Consider the following 20,311-nt stretch of genomic DNA (forward strand, 5'->3'; position numbering starts at 1 on the left):
TGGCTTGCATCCATCAGAGGAGTTCATAAAATGATAAACAATATTTCACTGAGACAGTGGCAGATCCAGTTGACCAAATCTGAGGCCATGTTTTTTTTTTTTTTTTTTTTTTTTTAACTCTTCTTTGTTAAAAGAGGAAATAAGGATTTTGAAGCGAGACAAAAATAGGGCAAAAAAACAAACAAAAAAAAAAACAAATTGCATGATATTTATTGACTAATAAATGGGCTGCAATAGCAAGTTGTAAACTTAAAGAACAAAATGGTTTGACCACACTTTCCCATTCAACAGAAGCATGTCCAAACCTTTGAGTGGTAGTGTATAATGAGAACCAATGAGTCTTGTACCATTTACAACCTTGCAAGATAAGTGAAAATAAAATTGTAACAAAATTTTATAATTATACCAAAATAAAATTATATTATTCCAAAGTTTCAATGGATTCACCAGACTAATTGCAGTACTGCCAAACACCCTTTGGGTTATTCAAAAATAGACACAAATGATTTTGTGAAACCTGAATAGCAAACATTCTACATTAAAAACAGAGAAACACTTCACTTCCATTTTAGTTCTAGTTCATTCTTTAAGCATATATCTGGTTTCAGTTTTGTGTTTAAGTATTATTGAGGTTTAGGTTTATTTCTAAATATCTTACTTTGGTTTTATTTTAATGGCTTGTTGGGTTTAGCCTTCTAACTGTTTCACTTTGACACAGTCTTCTCTGTTCTTGGGTGGTTTGCTTTCTTCCTGTTTGCACTTACACCTGAAGTCATTTAGCCATCAGTGCACCTGCAGTCAATTGTAATCACCTCCCAGTCTACTTAAACTCTGCTGTCCAGTTTCCTGGTTTGTTCGTTGTTTGTGCTCTAATGTTTCTGTGTGTTTATGTCTTCAAAGTCAGCTATCCTGATTAAGACATGTATTTTCTTTTGTGACCTTTGACTCTGCTGTTTGATTTTTGGGCTTTGACCAGTGAGCACCTGTGTATGACTTCAGTCTGAAATTGGTTTTGTTTAACATATCCTGCTTGTTCTTTGTATCGGAACCCAACTGCAACAGCCTGGATAGCTGCACAGTGCAATGGCAGGCAACCAGTAATCTCACTTGTTGAATAAGTAAATGATTCATGGGTTTGATGACCAGCATCAATGTGTACTAGAGCAAGATGCTGAATCCCAAGAATGGCACCCTGTTCCCAACACACTGACCCTATACAAGCATTGGAAAAAATATGTGGGGCAAGAAAACTGATAAGTGGCACTTTAACCCTATCACGCCAACTGTATCATATTTGATAGAGGATTTTCTGAGATGTCTATATGTGTGATATTTTTACCCCCAAAAAAACCATTTTATACAATGAGATACTTGTAGTGCACAGTCAAACCACCAGATGTCAGAGTGCTTTCAGATGAGACATTCAAAATGGCTGCCTGCACCAAGTGATCCACAGCATTCTATATGTTTGAAATGTTATGTTTGATCTGGATTTAAAATGGATGTTTTTTTATGCTAGAATGCCCAATGTAGCAAATATGATACAAATAAAAACTTATATATGTAAAAAGTGTGTGTGTGTGTGTGTGTATTGGTGGGTTTGTTAAAAGGTCCAATAGTGACACTTGTTTCAAAAAATATAATTTTCTGACAGTTCTTTCATGGGGTGTACTTTATAGGGTTAAAATATGTGTACATACACTAAAAGCACTTGGAGAGACACTGGAATATGTCAACCCCAATCCCAAGACAGCTGCTTACACTGAGCCAAGAAGACCACAAAATATGGCAGAAATAATTTTTGATTCCTTGCAGTTGAAAGAGTCTTTATTCTGAATATGTAATTACGTGTCTGCAAACTTTTCAGTGCATGGTAAGCTGCAGATGACTGGGAGAGGGTATGGAACATCTCCAGATAGATGAGCTGTGCAAGGCCAAGTGTGCATCCCTGAGGATCTGTGTGGTTTCTAAAATTGGGCTCTAAGGGACAGAGATGGAAAGAGTGGAAGTGGTTCTATACAGATGGTGTGGATTGTGCTGGTTCAGAAAACATAAATGCTTGGTAGAGATGTTGTGATGAAATGGCTGTCTCAGTGTGACAGCACTACACATGTAAAATAAAAGTGGCAATCCACCTTTCCCTCACCAACAGGGATGGGTCCATGAGAATATACAAATTAATTGTGATTATGCTCATTTTGATTTGCAGTTCCGGCATTAATTTGTCAAAACACCTTCAATTAAGTAGTCCCATCTTGATGTATCCTAAAGAGCCATCAAGATGTCATCCTTGCTTCAGCAAAGAGTGCCTTGATTCTCTCCATAATTTATTGAAGTGGTGCAGCTGTTGTACTTGCCAAGTGAGTGTTGTATTAACTTTGCATTTACTGAGTGAAGATTTTTAATAAAATATGGCAACTTCAAAATTCAATTCAATCTCCTACATACTGATATAACAGAGAAAATACTCTCATCTGCACCACCCCGTAATAATTCTTTGCACCAAACAGTGCAGTTACTCTCAACAGTCGCAATTAATCACAGATATTTGTTTGGAATCCAAGATGTTTCTTAATGTTTGCAATCAATTGATTTAAATAAACTTGTGGGTTTTTTTTTGTTTGTTTGTTTTGTCTCATCAATTTCACTTAGTGCTGAACTATAGTAATAAAACCATGGCACTAAGATGAACAGTACCTTTATTTATACATATATGTGTGCGTGAGACAGAGAAATTCCAAGCAGATTAGTGTTAAACCACTTGAATTACAGCTGACAAACTGCAATAAAAGTGCTTCTAGATTTTCATTTCAACTTCTAATGTATATTTATTCTCATTCATCTCCCATATGTCCCACATTACCAGTGTTCTTCTGCTGTTCTGATATTAAGATGCTTTTTATGATATACATTCAGAAGAATATGAATTATGAGTCATAGCTGTCAGAGTTGCTGGCCACCATGCCTACTGAAAACAGAACAATGGCCATATTGACAGCGCCGCCGTTCGGCATAAGCAGACTACGCAGCCTGCGTGGGGCACCAACCATGTTGCACTAGTTTGCAGGGCCTCCAATTGACTGAAAAATGTTTTGAAATTATTACATTATTACCAGTGATGCCGGTAACGCGTTACTCTAATCTAACCACTTTTTTTGTAACGAGTAATCTAACGCGTTAATCTTTCCAAATGAGTAATCAGATTAAAGTTACTTCTCCAAGTCACTGTGCGTTACTATTATTTTTGCACTGTGGGTTGATAGCAGCATTAAACTTGGTCCGTGAGCAGGGGGTCGGGGTTCGACTGAACTGCCCACTTTAAGCGAGCTGTGAGCTTTTCATCAGCTACGACTCGTCCTCACCTCTTAAAGCGCGGTGAAAACAGCACACCTGCACTGAGCTTTACAAAGACATTTTTATGCTTTTTCTCCTTTATTTAGAATTCTGAGCTGAGCTTCTCCATATCGTCTCGTTAAAAACAGCTGATCCTCCGCGACGCGTCAACAACTAACACTATTTTCCACTCAAATGCACCTAAACTCTCTTTATGAGGACCACATGATGTGAAAACACAATAAAACTTTCTTACCTGTAAATCTGGTCATGTTATCCATTCTTTGTGCTCAAACGCCAAAGCAGGGGCGAATCCAGATGGAATGGGGGCGTGCCGCCCCTCACAACACCCCTAGATTAAAGGTCCAGTTTTAAAGCCGTTTTTTTACTACAACTACTAATACTACTTATAATAATTTTGACAAGTAAAATGTTTATAGAGAATTTAAATGTTAGAAAAATGTTAGAATTTAATACTTCCATTTATAAACAATGTAGGTTAGAAAATGCAAGTTTTACTGTTACAGTGCTGTCAACAGTTAAATATGAGGTCAAGAAAGATTATTTTACTTTTTATAAAACAAGTATTTATTTTCATTGAAGTCAAGAAAGGGTGAGTTTTGGCAAAACAGGTATCATTGTCATGTTGCGGTGGCAGAGGGTTGTTGTCGGCAGCTGGGGAAAGTAACTAGTAATCTAACCTAGTTACTTTTACAATTGAGTAATCAGTAAAGTAACTAAGTTACTTTTTCAAGGAGTAATCAGTAATTGAATTACTTTATCAAAGTAACTGTGGCAACACTGATTATTATATTTCAAAATCAATATGAATTATTTATGAATAGGCCCATCGTTTTTGTCTTTAAACATTGTGTAGGCCCCTACCCCATTACTTAATTGGGGCAAATTAAGTTTTTTTGCCTAATATAAAGCCCCCTTCCACCCCTGCCCCGATTCCCTGAAATGGTACAGCCCTGTTTGCGTCTTTCTCTGTTCGCTGTGTCGCCTAACCAGGGTTGCCAGATGTGACGATTTCCAGTCCAATAAATGCTCAAAAATGCATGGAGGCACTAAATCCTGCGCAATTTGAACTGATTTTTAAAATGTGTGTGGCAATTCTATACGAAAAACTCATCCAGTGCCATATTTTTACCGTAAACAAACCAATTGGATGGGAAAACACCCAATCTGGCAACCCTGCGCCTAACTGAAGTAGCACTGCTAGCCCTCATTCGATTCTGACACGAGACGAGAAGTTGCCACTATGCCACAATTAAACAATGAAGCGACAGCAGGAGTCTGGAGCTGAAAACAGAGGTAAAAGAAACAAAAAGATGATGCCCGTACATCCCTTGCTGGTAAGTACGTGTTAAAGGTTTAAATTGTTTTGATTACTTAATGTTCAGTGGTGCTGCTTAAGCTAGGTTGCGTTGGCTTTGCTGATTTGATGTAGCTATAAACGATAAACTTAAACACTTTAATAGTAACGGTTTGAGTAGAACTTTTGTGTGTGTGTGTGGGAGGGGGTTCTCTTGTATGGAGGTGGGAGGGCCTCCCTGACCAGTTATGCTTAGGGCCTCCAAAACTTTAGCAGCGTCCCTGCATATTGATGCCAAAAACATGAACAAGCATAAGTAAATTTGAATTAGACTGATTTCAGACAGGGGTCCTTTGGTGTGCAAGATGCATATATATGTAGCACATAAGTTGCCCCCATTTAAAACATGGATTGCTTTCAAATTATAAATAATGCATACATAAAATGAATTCATATTTGTGCAGACAACAGAACAGCTGAAAGACATCACTGAGGGCCCCTTCACACATAGTGTGAAGTTTGGTCGAAGTGAGCATGAAGCAGGAATCGTGTGTAAAATCGTCCCTGCCTCAAATGCCTCATACACTTGCTGCTACAACTATTTACACACACCAGTGGCTGAAAAACAGAGTGTGCGCTGTGCGAATCCATCAAACCCTCTCACAGCAGGTGTCGGCCAAATTCCAGCTGACACACACGAACATCTAACACTGCTCATTTGGCACATAGAAAATGTGTGGCCATTTACACTCTTGGCACAACAACAGTCTGCAGACAATCACTGTCTTGTTGGCAGTGAAATTTGTCTAAGTTCCCAACGTGTGTGGTATTGGTGTGTGCGTTAAACTAACAGGTGTGGCCGCCGACAGAAGCAGCTGTGGAGATCTGTCATTCTGGACATCCCACATGGACAACGTGTACTGTGTTTGGACAGACATGGACTAACAACTGCCCACTGTGATGTGCATGTGTCTGTTTGCTGTCATCACATGGACATAAATAAAAACATATATCGCTGTGGTGATATATGCTGTGGGCTGCAGTATGCACGTGCTCCCTCGCTGCCGCCCATTGATAGGCTACCCCCAGGCTGAAACAAGCCATCAGATCAGAACACACAGTGGGCAGTTTGTTGATTTCAGGCATTTTCCCCACACTGTTTACAAGCCAGTGACGGTAGCTCAGTGGTAAAGTTTCAGGCTGGCAATCAGTAAAGTGCAAGTATGAATCCTGTTGGTGGTATTTTTTATTTATTTATTCCACATCAGCGGTGCGATGTGGTGCACCTCGCACTGTGTTCCTGCTTGAAAGACACCGTCGCATGCACGAACCCTTGCACTGGGATCGTGCACGCCTGCCCGTCGGCGCGATGGTTCATGGTGCACTAATTCAAACTATTCTGCACTGTATCGCCATATGCGACCAAACTTTGCACAACGTGTGAAGGGGCCTTAACAATCTTAACAAATATTAACATGACATTCATACCCATAATGTGTGTGTGTGTGTGTGTCAGCCGTTTCTAGAGCTGGGAGATTTTATTACCACAATAGTTATTCTTTTGTGCTATTTCTTCACTTCACATTTTGACAGTTTGTCCTGTTAGCATTTTTGTTAGATGTGTAATCTTTTTGCTGTTGTGTTGTTGCCTAAAGTGGCCTCTGTTGCACCAATCAAAACATTGCAACTGTGTGTGTGGGTTTTTTTTTTTTTTTTTTTTTTTTGATTCACAGTGTCCTCCACTGCTATTCTGAAGTTCTTGCCAACTGTAATTCGCCTATATGTGCTCATTGTATTGGGGATTAATTGCCTGAGGTCATTCTCTCTTCAACCACTTACTCCAATTAAGGGTCGCTGTGAGTTTGAGCCTATCCCAGGCGTCATAGGGCATGAGGCAGTGTACACCCTGGACAGGATGCCAGTCTGTTGCAGGTCCACATATAGACAAACAAACATTCACAGCTACAGACAATTTAACATTTCCAGTCCACCTAACCTGCCTGTCCTTGTAGGTGGGAGGAAGATGGAACCCAGGCAAACACGGGAAGAACCTGCGAACTCCACACAGAAAGGCCACAGGTGGGAATCGATCCAGTGACCTTCTTGCCGTGAGGAAACAGTGCTAACCACTAAACCACCCTGCTGCCAGTTGCCTGAACTGTGATAACATAATTCTTTATTTGAATTCATAAAATCCATTTGTGATTAAAACTGTCAATACAAATAAAAAAACAAAAAAATCAAATACAGCAATGTTCCTGAAGAAAATAAACCCTCCATGTGTTTTCCCATCATGATTTTAAGGAATAAATAAATAAATAAACAATATAGGTTTTTCAGGTTGACAGGACTGTTCTTTCCGAGTTTATGAGCATTTACTGGTGTGTTTGAGTGAGGATCTGCCACTAACAGACACTGCAGCTTAGTAAAGCCTCTTGCAATAAGAGAAAATAGACAAAAAGACATTCTCCAGCCTCTGGGATTGGCTGTGAATTATAGATTATCTAGACCGTTTTATAGATCAGTTTTAAATGTGAGAATTTTGTACTTTAACCCTCTGGGGCTGATGCCGTCGTATATCACAGCTGAGACCAAGCATTACTAAATTATAAATAACTTTTTAATGATATGAGATAGAAACTTCCTTTTTTTTTTTTTTTTTGCTAAAAAGTTAACTCCGCTGACTTTTGAGTAAGCCATCCACCATCTTTGTACTCCTCATAGAAGCTGTGTGATGACGATGCGAAATGTGAGTGTCCAATCGGAATTGGTTCACCGTCACATGGTTTTCCAAAATCCAATCGTAGGGCAGATTTACCTCACGTGATACACCAAAGATTATTTTTAGGAGTGATGTGTTACTAGTTGGCCTGTTTGAATAGCCCCTGGCTGCTGGCTCCAATGCACCCTGTGCCATTACGCACAGTGATCAATGAAAGTGAGCAGACGGCGAGCCTCTCATATAATCTCACATGCTCAAACAGTGTGTGAGTATCAGGATTGCTCCACTAGTTTGTCTGTGAATTTTATTGGATAAGCCTGTGGCAAGCTCTCTCACTCCGGCGTAAAACACTGGTTACCATATCAATGGAGCGAGGGGGAGGGGCCGCTCTTCAGAGTGTAAATGGGCCTCGAAGTGTGAAAGCTGCTTTCAGAGCAGGAGAGAACAAACACAGTCAACTTCATAGAAGTATAAGTTTTTTGATGTGACCTTTGTGTAACAGCAAACAGAAATTGCTTTGAGATGAAGACAAACAAAATGCATAGGCCATTTTGTATATATTGTTCAAAATGTGCATTTGTTTATTGTTTGAACCTTTTTGTTGCACAGTCTTTCACCTCAAAGACCTCAAATTACCTTTTATAAAGTGTCAAAACAGTTGTTTTTTATAGTTTGCTGTGTGTTTTGAATAAATGTGTGAAAATTATTTTCCGCTTATTTCTGATTGTAAACTTTTATTACACTTATAAAATATCCCTATAGCATATATATATTCTGAAAGTACAGGTTGTCCTGAAAAAAGAGACATAATACTTGACTGTGGGATGCAGGGAGAGCTGTTAACAGCAATAATAAAACATTTATGCCAGGCGACTGAACTGTCCAATAAATGCCCTCAGACCCCAGAGGGTTAAGGAAGACTGAATGAGGTCTCTGACATTCTGTCGCTGACCTATTAATAGAAACATAACAAAACCTCTGACCCAATTATGACACACGTGCATCAGGATATTTGGGTTTGTGTGTGTGTCTGGATGTGTTGCATCGCATGTCATGTTAGGTGGGTTCACCCCTTTATGACATATTTGTAGCAATGAAGTATGTTTGATGGCGTGTTATCTTGATGTTGCCAAAGTCAATTTCAGTCTTGCTTGAGATGCACTTGAATTACTGTTGATCCAACAAGGAATTTCATGGGGAAAAAAGTATTTCAAAAGTGTAGTGATTAATTACAATACATCCCATATTTTCTGGAGTCTGAACTTTTTTTATTTTTATTTTTTAACTAGTTTGGGAGGTCCTGCGAGTTGTATACCAAAATAAATAAATATGACTTTCCCAGGAACTAAAGCACAACACAAAACACTGGTACGTAAGCTGGAAAAGACTGCTAAAAAGATAGCTAACTTTAGAAACCACTTAAGATTTAACCTGAGATGCAAACAAAACAATGTTATTCCCAAATGCATGAAGCAAAACGCACTAGAAGCAGGTCACACAGCAGAAAAGATCCAGCACAGTTACCTTAGGAGGATTTTGGGTCTTAGAATTAGAAGGCTTCATTTTAAAATATTAGACCTCCAAAATAATCTTGATAGTCGTTACAAAATGTTAGAAACTTTAGTGGAGGAAGAGGCCCATAATAAGATCACAAAGTTCTTAGTTAAAATTCAAATGGCTGAGCATTTAAAAAGTAAGGAGCGACAAATCAGGAAGTTTCACAACCTTTTAGTGCAGAAAAGGCGTACTTTCAGTGGGAGTATTTTTAAAGATACACCCAGACAAATTAGTGACAACAGGGAAAATTGGGTAAAGAATCTCTCCAACAGGGTTCTTACACAGACAGAAAAGGATGTGCTCGCTATAGGACTAAATTTCTCAGTGACCCCTAAACATATACCGACAGTAGATTACATCACTGCAGTAGAGTCAGCCATTAAACATAACACTTTGTCAGAGTCAGAAGCTGGGGACCTCCGACTAAGAGTCACAGCAGTGCTGAACAGTGCTAAGCCTCCTCCGTCCAACATCACAGGAGAAGAACGGAAAGCTTTGTCAGCACTGAAAAAGGACCAAAGCATCCTTATCCTACCAGCGGATAAAGGCAGATGCACGGTGGTCCTGAACACATCTGACTACGAGGCCAAGATCAACAACTTGCTCAGTGACTCCAATACATGCGAACGTCTGAAGAGAGACCCCACGAGCGGCTATAAGAAGAAAATCATTAGCTACCTCCAAAACCTGGAGAAAGAGGGACTCATCGACAGGCAGACATACTACAGACTGTACCCTGGGGACGCCACTCCGTGCATCTATGGACTGCCCAAAATCCACAAACAGGACATGCCACTCAGGCCTATTGTATGTAGCACAGATTCCATCACGTACAATGTGGCCAAGCACCTAAAGTGGATTTTGGCTCCTCTAGTGGGCAACTCAGAACACCATATGGAGAACACATAAGATTTTGTGAACAAGATCAAGGACCTGCAGCTGGAGGCAAATGAAACAATTGTGTCTTTTGATGTGACTTCGTTGTTCACCTGTATCCCCACTGCTGAGGCTGTCTCAGCTGTGAGGCAGAGACTGCTGGAGGATGTGTCTCTACTTGAAAGGACCAAACTCACACCAGACCACATCTGCCAGCTCTTGGAGATCTGTCTTAACACCACGTATTTCCTGTTTAGGGGGAATTACTACAGGCAGATTCATGGCTGTGCAATGGGGTCTCCGGTGTCCCCCATTGTGGCCAATCTGTACATGGAGCGAGTGGAGAAGACAGCCTTGACATCTTTCACGGGCATATCTCCCAGTCACTGGTTCAGATATGTTGATGACACATGGGTTAAAATCAAGCAACAGGAAGTTGAGGACTTTACAGAACACATCAACTCTGTGGACGCAAATATCAAGTTCACACGTGAGGATGCCAGAAACAACCATTTAGCCTTCTTGGACTGTGATGTTACGATTGGAGAGAACAGGCAGCTCCAGACAGGGGTTTGCAGAAAACCAACTCACACTGACCAATATCTGCTCTTTGGCTCAAACCACCCCCTTGAACACAAGCTCGGGGTGATCAGGACGCTTCAACACAGAGCCCTACAGGTGCCCACAACTGCAGAGGGAAGGGCTAAAGAACAACAACTTGTCCGGAAAGCCCTCACAGTATGTGGGTACCCACGATGGTCCCTGGACAAAGTGCAGAAGTCCCAGAGAATAAAGAGACCAGATAGACAGGAGACGGAGACAAGAAGAAGAGGAGTGTCTCTCCCTTATTTAGCAGGAGTAGGGGAAAAACTACAGAGGATCTTCAGACAGCACAAAATCCCAGTTTACTTTAAACCGGTTAACACCTTGAGACAGAAATTAGTTCACCCTAAGGACAGGATCCCTAGTTACAAACAGAGCAATGTAGTGTATTATATCAGATGTCAGGAAAACTGTAACGAACACTACATAGGTGAGACTAAGCAACCTTTACACAAAAGGCTATACCAGCACCGCAGAGAGGGCGCCAGTGGACCTCAGTATGCAGTTCATCTCCACCTTAAAGACACTAACCACACGTTTGAGGACAAGGAAGTTAAAATATTAGCCAGAGAGAAGAAATGGTTTGAAAGAGGGGTCAAGGAGGCATTCTTTGTGAAACGTTTGAAACCTAGCCTTAACCGGGGAGGGGGTCTGAGACACGCTTTATCCCCTGTTTACAATGGGGTACTCAGGTCAAAGCAGTTTCAGTCTTTTGTTCATGGTAATGAGTCATTCACGTCATCAGCAGAGTCGTCAAGGGAGCCATCAGGAGAGGGACAGCTGCCCTGTCATTAGGAGGGTGTTAACTAGAGCACAATAGGTGCTAATTAGAGCTATTGTTTAGTCACCAGCCTATAGCAGTCTGCCTCTCGGTAGGAGGGGTCTGGTTAGGTTTAAAACTCCAGCTTTTGTGACTTCTTGATTATTCTTCTCTACAAGAGTCAAGACAGAAGTCAGACCACCAGAGCAAGAATTTTAGCTGAGGAAGCTTCTGCGATTTGAAGCGAAACGTCCTCGCGTCAAGCAACCCAGTCCAGTCGAAGATTCAAGCTTCTCTACTACAACACAAAATAAACTCCAATAATAAAAGAATAAGGGACAATAATAAAAAGAACTCAACAACAATACACAAGAACAGCTGATAATACAGAAAAAAAATCCAGAAAATATGGCAAGTGAGCTTTTGGAATTGAAAATAATGCAATGTCGGTGTCCCTCTTTGTAAAAACAAAAACAAACAAAATACCTATGCTTATACAGCATTCACCATGCTGACGCAGTTTACAAGTGTGGGATTAGAAACTGGTAATTAAATAATGGTGAGCAGTTTAACCTTTCCTAAAACAATTACAAAAGGGGATGAATGAAATGACAATCCAAAAATGGAAGTCCTTGGATGTCATATTCTAGTGTGTTAACTCATCACAGACATTATTCGGTCTCTATAAAAGGGAGAGCCTGAAACTGTGCAGCAATCAAATCAATGGAAATGGGACAAAAGACATAAAAGTGCAAACTATGAAAATGACAGTGGGTGAATGGGAAGAAGAAAATAAAGGGAAGAGATTAAGCAAAATATAGGCAAAAGGTTTCAACATGCTCGAGAGAGAATCTGAGAGGTGTTATTGAATGCAACACCACATGAGAACACAAGTCCAATCCAGTAAAGACTGCCAAGTTTCCCCTAGACCCAGTGGTCTGATATGCCAAAGAGAACCCCTGCCAGGTATGTGTGTGTGTGTGTATATGTATATATATATATATATATATATATATATATATATATATATATATATAGTAGGGGCAGAGCTGGAAGCTGTTGGAGGATTATCATCAGTTTCCCTGGTGGAAGTCACTGAGGTACTCAAAGAACTCCACAGTGGCAAGGCCCCAGGTGTTGATGAGATCCATCCAGAAACGCTGAAGGCTCTGGGTGTGGAGGGATTTTCTTGGATGACACATTTCTTCAACATTGGGTTGATGCCTGGGACAGTGCCTAAGGAGGGGCAAACTGGGGTGGTGGTCCCCATATTTAAAAAGGGGGACCAGATAGTGTGTGTGACAATTACAGGGACATTACACTTCTCAGCCTCCCTGGTAACGTCTACTCCAGGGTGCTGGAAAGGAGGGTTCGGCCGATAGTCGGACCTCTGATTGAAGTGCAACAATGCGGGTTCCATCCTGGAACAACCGACCAGCTCTTCACTCTCAAGGATCCTGGAGGGTGCCTGGGAGTATGCCCATCCAGCCCACATGTGTTTTGTTGACTTGGAGAAGACATATGATCGTGTATCCCAGGACATACTGTGGGAGTATGGAGTGAGGGGCTCCCTTCTCAGGGCCGTCCAATCTCTGTATTCACAAAGCGAGAGCTGTGTTCGGGTGCTTGGCAGTAAGTTGGACTCGTTTCTGGTGGGGGTTGGAGGAGGGTTTCCAGTTTGGTGGACTCAAGGTCTCATTGCTGCTTTTTACAGATGATGTAGTCTTGTTGGCTTCATCGGCCTGTGACCTCCAACACTCATTGGATCGGTTTTCAGCCGAGTGTGAAGCGGCTGGGATGAGGATCAGCACCTCTAAATCTGAGACCATGGTTCTCAACAGGAAACCGATGGATTGCCTACTCTGGGTAGGGAATACAGTCTTGCTCCAAGTGAAGGGGTTCAAGTACCTCGGGGTCTTGTTCACGAGTGAGGGGACAATGGAGCATGACATTGGCCGGAGAATCTGCACAGCATGGGTGATACTGCATTTGCTCTACCGTACTGTTGTGACAAAAAGGCAGCTGAGCCGAAAGGTGAAGTTCTCAATCTACTGGTCAGTTTTCATTCCTGCTCTCACCTATGGTCATGAGAGTTGGGTCATGACCGAAAGAAAAAGAACGCGGGTACAAACGGCCAAAATGGGCTTCCTTAGGAGGGTGGCTGGTGTCTCCCTTCGAGATTAGGTGAGAAGCTTGGTCATCCGTGGGGAGGTCGGAGTAGAGCCACTGCTACTTCACATTAAAAGGAGCCAGCTGAGGTGGTTCGTGCATCTGGTAGGGATGCCCCCTGGATGCCTCCTAGGGAGGTGTTCCAGGCACATCCATCTTCTCCTTTACCGAGATAATCCATCCCACCTCACAAGTGTTGCATATCAAGATGCTGATTAGACAGCATCATTATTGCACAGGTGTGCCTTAGGTTGGCCGCAATAAAAGGCCATCCAACCGCTTAGTCCAATTAAGGGTTGCGGTGTAAAAGGCCATACATACACACACGTACGTACGTGTGTGTGTGTGTATGTATATATATGTGTGTGTGTGTGTGTGTGTGTGTGTACCGACTATCCCAAGAATACCAATGAATTGCAACTGGCTGAGGCAAATGGTTATTTTAACAATGTGTGGAAGGATTTGTTGTCTGCCAGGATGGTTGCCATCCAGAACCCAATGCAGTTCCATGGTGTTGTGGCATTGATGCAGTGGTGGGCAGTATCAGCAGATGCTTACTGACTTGGCTGCAGTACTGTCAAAAAAAAAAAAACACTGGAGGGGGGAAGCCCTTATATGAAAATTGCTACATCACACAGTAATACCAGCTTAAAGTGGATATGACACCTCAAAAATTAGGGAAAACTGATATAAATAGCAAAATATACATACAGTATAGTAAGTTGAAAGTTATTTTAGTCATTATCACTGAAAAATAAAGTTTGTACAGCTTCTCAAAAGTGTGTGTCTTGGAAAGCGCGCTTGCAGCGCTCCTTCAGCGGTCACGTGATGCCTTGACGTCACAGCATGTAGAGTCCCCTCTTTGTCTGTTCGATCGACAGCAGGAACAGAGACCTCAGCGTGGACAGTGACGAGATCGAGAACTTCTCTGACTCCTCTTCAAGTGTGGATTGTTTTTTATTTATTGTATTAAACAAATATGTAGGACTGCTTTTTTGCATTTACGCAATATCTCTAAAATCAGAAAGGTCTTGTCTCAGAGTGATGCTGAAAAACTAATTCATGCATTTATTTCCTCTAGGCTGGACTATTGTAATTCATTATTATCAGGTTGTCCTAAAAGTTCCCTAAAAAGCCTTCAGTTAATTCAAAATGCTGCAGCTAGAGTACTGAAAGGGACTAGAAGGAGAGAGCATATCTCACCCATATTGGCCTCTCTTCATTGGCTTCCTGTTAATTCTAGAATAGAATTTAAAATTCTTCTTCTTACTTATAAGGTTTTGAATAATCAGGTCCCATCTTATCTTAGGGACCTCGTAGTACCATATCACCCCAATAGAGCGCTTTGCTCTCAGACTGCAGGCTTACTTGTAATTCCTAGGGTTTGTAAGAGTAGAATGGGAGGCAGAGCCTTCAGCTTTCAGGCTCCTCTCCTGTGGAACCAGCTCCCAATTCAGATCAGGGAGACAGACACCCTCTCTACTTTTAAGATTAGGCTTAAAACTTTCCTTTTTGCTAAAGCTTATAGTTAGGGCTGGATCAGGTGACCCTGAACCATCCCTTAGTTATGCTGCTATAGACGTAGACTGCTGGGGGGTTCCCATGATGCACTGTTTCTTTCTCTTTTTGCTCTGTATGCACCACTCTGCATTTAATCATTAGTGATCGATCTCTGCTCCCCTCCACAGCATGTCTTTTTCCTGGTTCTCTCCCTCAGCCCCAACCAGTCCCAGCAGAAGACTGCCCCTCCCTGAGCCTGGTTCTGCTGGAGGTTTCTTCCTGTTAAAAGGGAGTTTTTCCTTCCCACTGTAGCCAAGTGCTTGCTCTCAGGGGGTCGTTTTGACCGTTGGGGTTTTACATAATTATTGTATGGCCTTGCCTTACAATATAAAGCGCCTTGGGGCAACTGTTTGTTGTGATTTGGCGCTATATAAAAAAAATTGATTGATTGATTGTTTTTGTGAGGAAATTGAGGCTGACTCGGATCCTGAGGATGTTGCAGCAGTAATTAGACCCTACAGATTCGAGCCGTATCTTTCGGATGAACAATCAAACCACGAGCATTCTGGCAGTGAAAATAATGCCGACGGTGCTTATGGCGGAGCCGAAGCAGAGGCAAGAGACGTGCCAATTCTGATGGATTTTGAAAGGCTGCAGAATACGGAATGGTAAGTGAGGCTTTGATTTTTGTTGCTGCTGTTTATAACACTATAATTATAGCATTTTCGATTCTAGCATCTGTTTACCGCCTTTATTTTTCCAGACCCACGATAGTGTAGCTGCTACTTGCGGACCGCCGTCATTACCTTCGGGTTTTAGCCGTTTTCGAGTGCCTGGCATTGCATTCATCAGTGTTTCGTTACATTATTTTCATGAAAGAATATGAAATAAATGGTGAAAGTTGCCGAAAACAGTGAACATGGCGGCCAAAACAAACATGACCCCTGACCTTCAATGCCGCCGCCGTGTTTACTGTGTATTGCACTGATAATTTTACAGTTCCTTGACCATTTCCAGATTATTGTGAACATATTATTTGGGGTTGACATTTTAGGTGTTCCTGTGAGAGGTGCGAGAACATGAGACAGTAGAGGAAAGTGTCTGCTGTCAGGAGCAAATGTGGGTGTGCAAGCGGAGGGAGCGGCAGCCGGACATTTTATGCATCACACAACACCGCAGCTTTCGATCAATCTGCCCGGACGAAGATGTACTTGAAGTGGCCTACAATGCCTCTCAAGAGCACTACAGGGGTAACTTTAGAAACGAGTGAGTATGCAAACAATATACCAACAATATTAGTGATAATTTGCTGGGCTTTAACATAATAATGGTCACTTGTATTGTTTGTTGAGTCGTAAGAACTGTGTAACAACTACTTTGAAGTCACACGATGTGAAAAAAAATCTAATGTATCAAATCGTAAACACTTGTTTTTGTAACCTTGCAGCTGGAAGAGGTATACAGCGTACAGGCAGTTTGTTCGGTGGTGCTACGGGTTCCTGGGCAGACATATCCATGTCCCTCTGCCTTCGTGTGCTGTGGCACTTATACGGAGGCAATTTCCCTCTCCTGATTACAAAGGATTCCAGGAAGCTGCTGACGACTGAACTTTGTTGACACATAAAATGATAATGCAAATAAAGGTTAGACTCACTGTTTTAGAAGACCATAAATTTTGCCATATGTACAATTAGGAAGTGTTTTTTTTTTTTATCTGAAACTCGTGCACATTGAAACTTTACTATGTTGCAAAAAGTAAACCCTGTTTGGACTAATAAATGTTACAGTCAGTTTTTCCATGTAACTGTTTTGTACAATTTATAGTAATATAGGTGGGTAGATAGTTGCTGGTCTAGAGAACCTCTCAAACTCAGGACTTTGTCATATCACGTGGCTCAAGTACTGAGTTACATTTTACTGACATAGAAGTCAAAAAATAAACTTTCTTATAACACAGTAAGACTGTTTCTAGCTGAACAAAATACTTATCAATATATAATCGAAAAAATCAATACAATTATGTTTAGTTGTCTAAAAATTCAAAACAATTTGAGTGACACAATGGTACACACAACAATTTCTCTACTGTTCTATCAGTTTGATCACTTGGTTGTAATGGTGCAGCCTTTTTGCTTTAATTTATAAATATTAAATAAAAACAATCGGATTGCAAACATGAAACAAGTTCGATATGCGTTATTTGATAGATATTTCTGTTTCAGAAATAGATCTAAACTCTCATGACATACACTGTGTTAAAAATTACCTCTACTGCACCACGGTGAAGCTCTTTGTAAAAAAATAAAAATTGCAAAAAATACAAGAGAAGCAGGAATATAAATACAATTGACATATATTTGACAATAGAAAGATATGATTTTCATTGAGCTAAGATGAAAATCTTTTGAGATTTTTTTTTTTTTACACAGGGCAGTATTTTTTCATGCATTCAACTTCTGATATGGCTGGCTGTCTACTTTATGACATAAGCACACTGTTTTTAACAATAAATAAAAACTGATTATGTTGTGTATTGACATATTAAATTATATGAAATATCAACATTTTACCATGAATAATTTGGAGTAGACAGGTATTAGAAGTTCTGCTTTAGGATCCAATGTCTATATTTTGTTGTGATTTTCAGCTTTGCTTGTTTGTCATTTGGAAATGATTTTCTTAGACAAATTGTAATGTAATACCTACAAACTGGAGTTTTGAAATTTCAAATATGGTTTGTGAGTTCCATGCAAACGTATTGGGTGCCTCTGTACATAGAAAATGTATAACAGGGCAAAATTGGTGGCAATGTGACTGTCTTTTTTTCACGCCCATGTAAAACAGTAAAATGTAACTCAATGCTTGAAGCTTCTCATATCTACAATCAACTACACAATGTTGCAGAAAGTATCCCCTGTTGGGATTACAAAATGTTAGTTTTTCCGTGTAACTCTTTCGTACAGTCAGCTATAGTGGGTACATAGTTGCTCATAAAGAGAACTTCTCAAACTCAGGACTTTGCCATATGTACAATCAACTACACAATGTTGCAAAAAGTATCCCCTGTTGTGATTACTAAGTGTTACAGTTAGTTATTCCATGTAACTCTTTTGTACAATCAACTATAGTGGATACATAGTTGCTGGTAAAGACAACTTCTCAAACTCAGGACTTTGCCATACGAGGTCTGTCCAAAAAGTATCGGACCTTTTTGTTTTTTGCAAAAACCATATGGATTTGAATCATGTGTGATTGCATCAGCCAAGCTTGAACCTTCGTGCGCATGCGTGAGTTTTTTCACGCCTGTCGGTTGCGTCATTCGCCTGTGAGCAGGCTTTGTGTGAGCAGTGGTCCACCCCTCTCGTCGGATTTTTATTGCGAATAAATGTCTGAACGATTTGGAGCTTTGCTGCATCAAATTTTCCAGAAACTGTGAGACCTCCAGCTGGACACTATTCGGAAAATTCAGATGGCTTTCAGCGACGATTTTATGGGGATTACACAGATTGGAGTGCTCCAGCCGGTTTAAAGACCGCCCACAGCGTCTGAGAGCGTGGCGTGCTCCGAGCACAGGCTCAAACCCCGCTCAAACAACCAGATCATTTCCAATGTGAACGCTTTGTTGATCCGAGACGTCGTCTAACTTTCACAAAAAAGGCAGAAGGTGTGGACTTCAGCACTTTTTCGGCACATTCTACTGTTATAGAAGTTTTTTTCATGGAAAGAGAAGCGGAGGATTGCACCACCATGCCGCGGGACAAAACCACCTCCGTGTTGGTCTCACAGGATGGCTTTCAGGTGGCTTTCAGACGGCTTCCGGCTGCTTTTCAGTCATTTGAGTATTTGAGAAATTGTGCATGAGCTGGACATGCCCCAACATGTCCTGTAAGGCTTCATCACGGCAGTGCTTTGCGCCATGCAGCTCCGCCGCGACGCGCGGAGTTCCTCTGCACGTCTGTCTCAATGTGCCGAAAAAGTGCTGATGTCCACGTCTTCCTCAATTCCTGTGCTAGTCAGACGACATACCGGATCAAGACAGCGTCCAGTTTAGAAATGAACAGCACATTCCACTGTTACAGGAGTTTTTGTCATGGAAAGAAGAGCGGAGGAACTGTGCATGGCGCAAAGCAACACCGTGATGAAGCCTCACAGGACATGTTGGGGCATGCCCAGCTCATGCACAATTTCTCAAATACTTTTGTCCCGCGCCATGAGCAGCATGGTGGCGCAATCCTCCGCTTCTCTTTCCATGAAAAAAACTCCTGTAACAGTAGAATGTGCCGAAAAAGTGCTGATGTCCACGCCTTGTGCCTTTTTTTATGAAAGTTAGATGACGTCCCGGATCAACAAAGCCTTCACGTTGGAAATGATCTGGTTGTTTGAGTGGGGTTTGAGCCTGTCGATCAGCACTCAGAGCGCGCCGCACTCTCAGACGCTGTGGGCGTCTTTAAACCGGCTGGAGCACTCCTTAATCTGTATAATCCCCATAAATCGTCGCTGAAAGCCATCTAAATTTTCCGAATGGTGTCCACCTGGAGGTCTCTCACAGTTTCTGGAAAAAAAATTGATGCAGCAAAGCTCCAAATCATTCAGACATTTATTCGCAATAAAAATCCGACGAGAGGGGTGGACCACTGCTCACACAAAGCCTGCTCACAGGCGAATGACGCAACCGACAGGCGTGAAAAAACTCACGCATGCGCACGAAGGTTCAAGCTTGGCTGATGCAATCACACATGATTCAAATCCATATGGTTATTGCAAAAAATAAAAAGGTACGATACTTTTTGGACAGACCTCGTATGTACAATCAACTACACAATGTTGCAGAGAGTATCCCCTTTTGATACAAGAATGTATGTTTTTTTTTTTTACTGAAACTCAAGTCCAATAAATGTATAGTATGTTGCAGAAACTATTCCCTGTTGGGAGAAGTTAATTTCACAGTTTTTTTTTTCTTTTTTTTACTGAAACTCAAGTCCAGTAAATTTATAGTATGTTGCAAAAAGTATCCCCTGTTGGGACTACTAAATGTTACAGTTATTTTTTCAAAGAGTTGGATGGTATCAAATCTTAAAAAAAAAAGAAAAAAGCAAATCTGAAAACAAAGGAATCAAATTATTACGGCCTAAAAAAAAACCCAAAAAAACAAAACAATAGCTACAAGAATATTGACAGATAAAAGTATGACTCAAATACCAGTAGTACCATATTTATTTCCACTTTTGAATGCTACAAGAACTGAGTTTATCAAACGACGTTGCTCTCATGCCTCTGCTTTTATCTGTAAAAAAAAAAACAAAAAACGACAAAACCAATGTAACTACAAAAACAATAAATTAATAACAGTAGCAACAATAATATTTTAAAACATCAAAACCCCGAAATACCATGGTGCATAGCAGCACCACATCCATTGTTTGATTAGATATAATAGTTAACTTCTCCAAAAATATTTGTCCTATCAACATTC

At 41.0% G+C, this 20,311-nt stretch overlaps 1 protein-coding gene across 1 annotated transcript in view; it reads right to left on the reverse strand.

The window, feature by feature from the left end:
• Positions 1 to 20,311, reverse strand: part of LOC117517096 (gamma-aminobutyric acid receptor subunit beta-2) — a 204,106-nt gene that overhangs the window by 35,064 nt on the left and 148,731 nt on the right. The gene's annotated exons all lie outside the window — the stretch shown is intronic.

Source organism: Thalassophryne amazonica, chromosome 9 (genome assembly GCF_902500255.1).
Source record: "Thalassophryne amazonica chromosome 9, fThaAma1.1, whole genome shotgun sequence".
In the NCBI taxonomy this organism is placed as follows: domain Eukaryota; kingdom Metazoa; phylum Chordata; class Actinopteri; order Batrachoidiformes; family Batrachoididae; genus Thalassophryne; species Thalassophryne amazonica.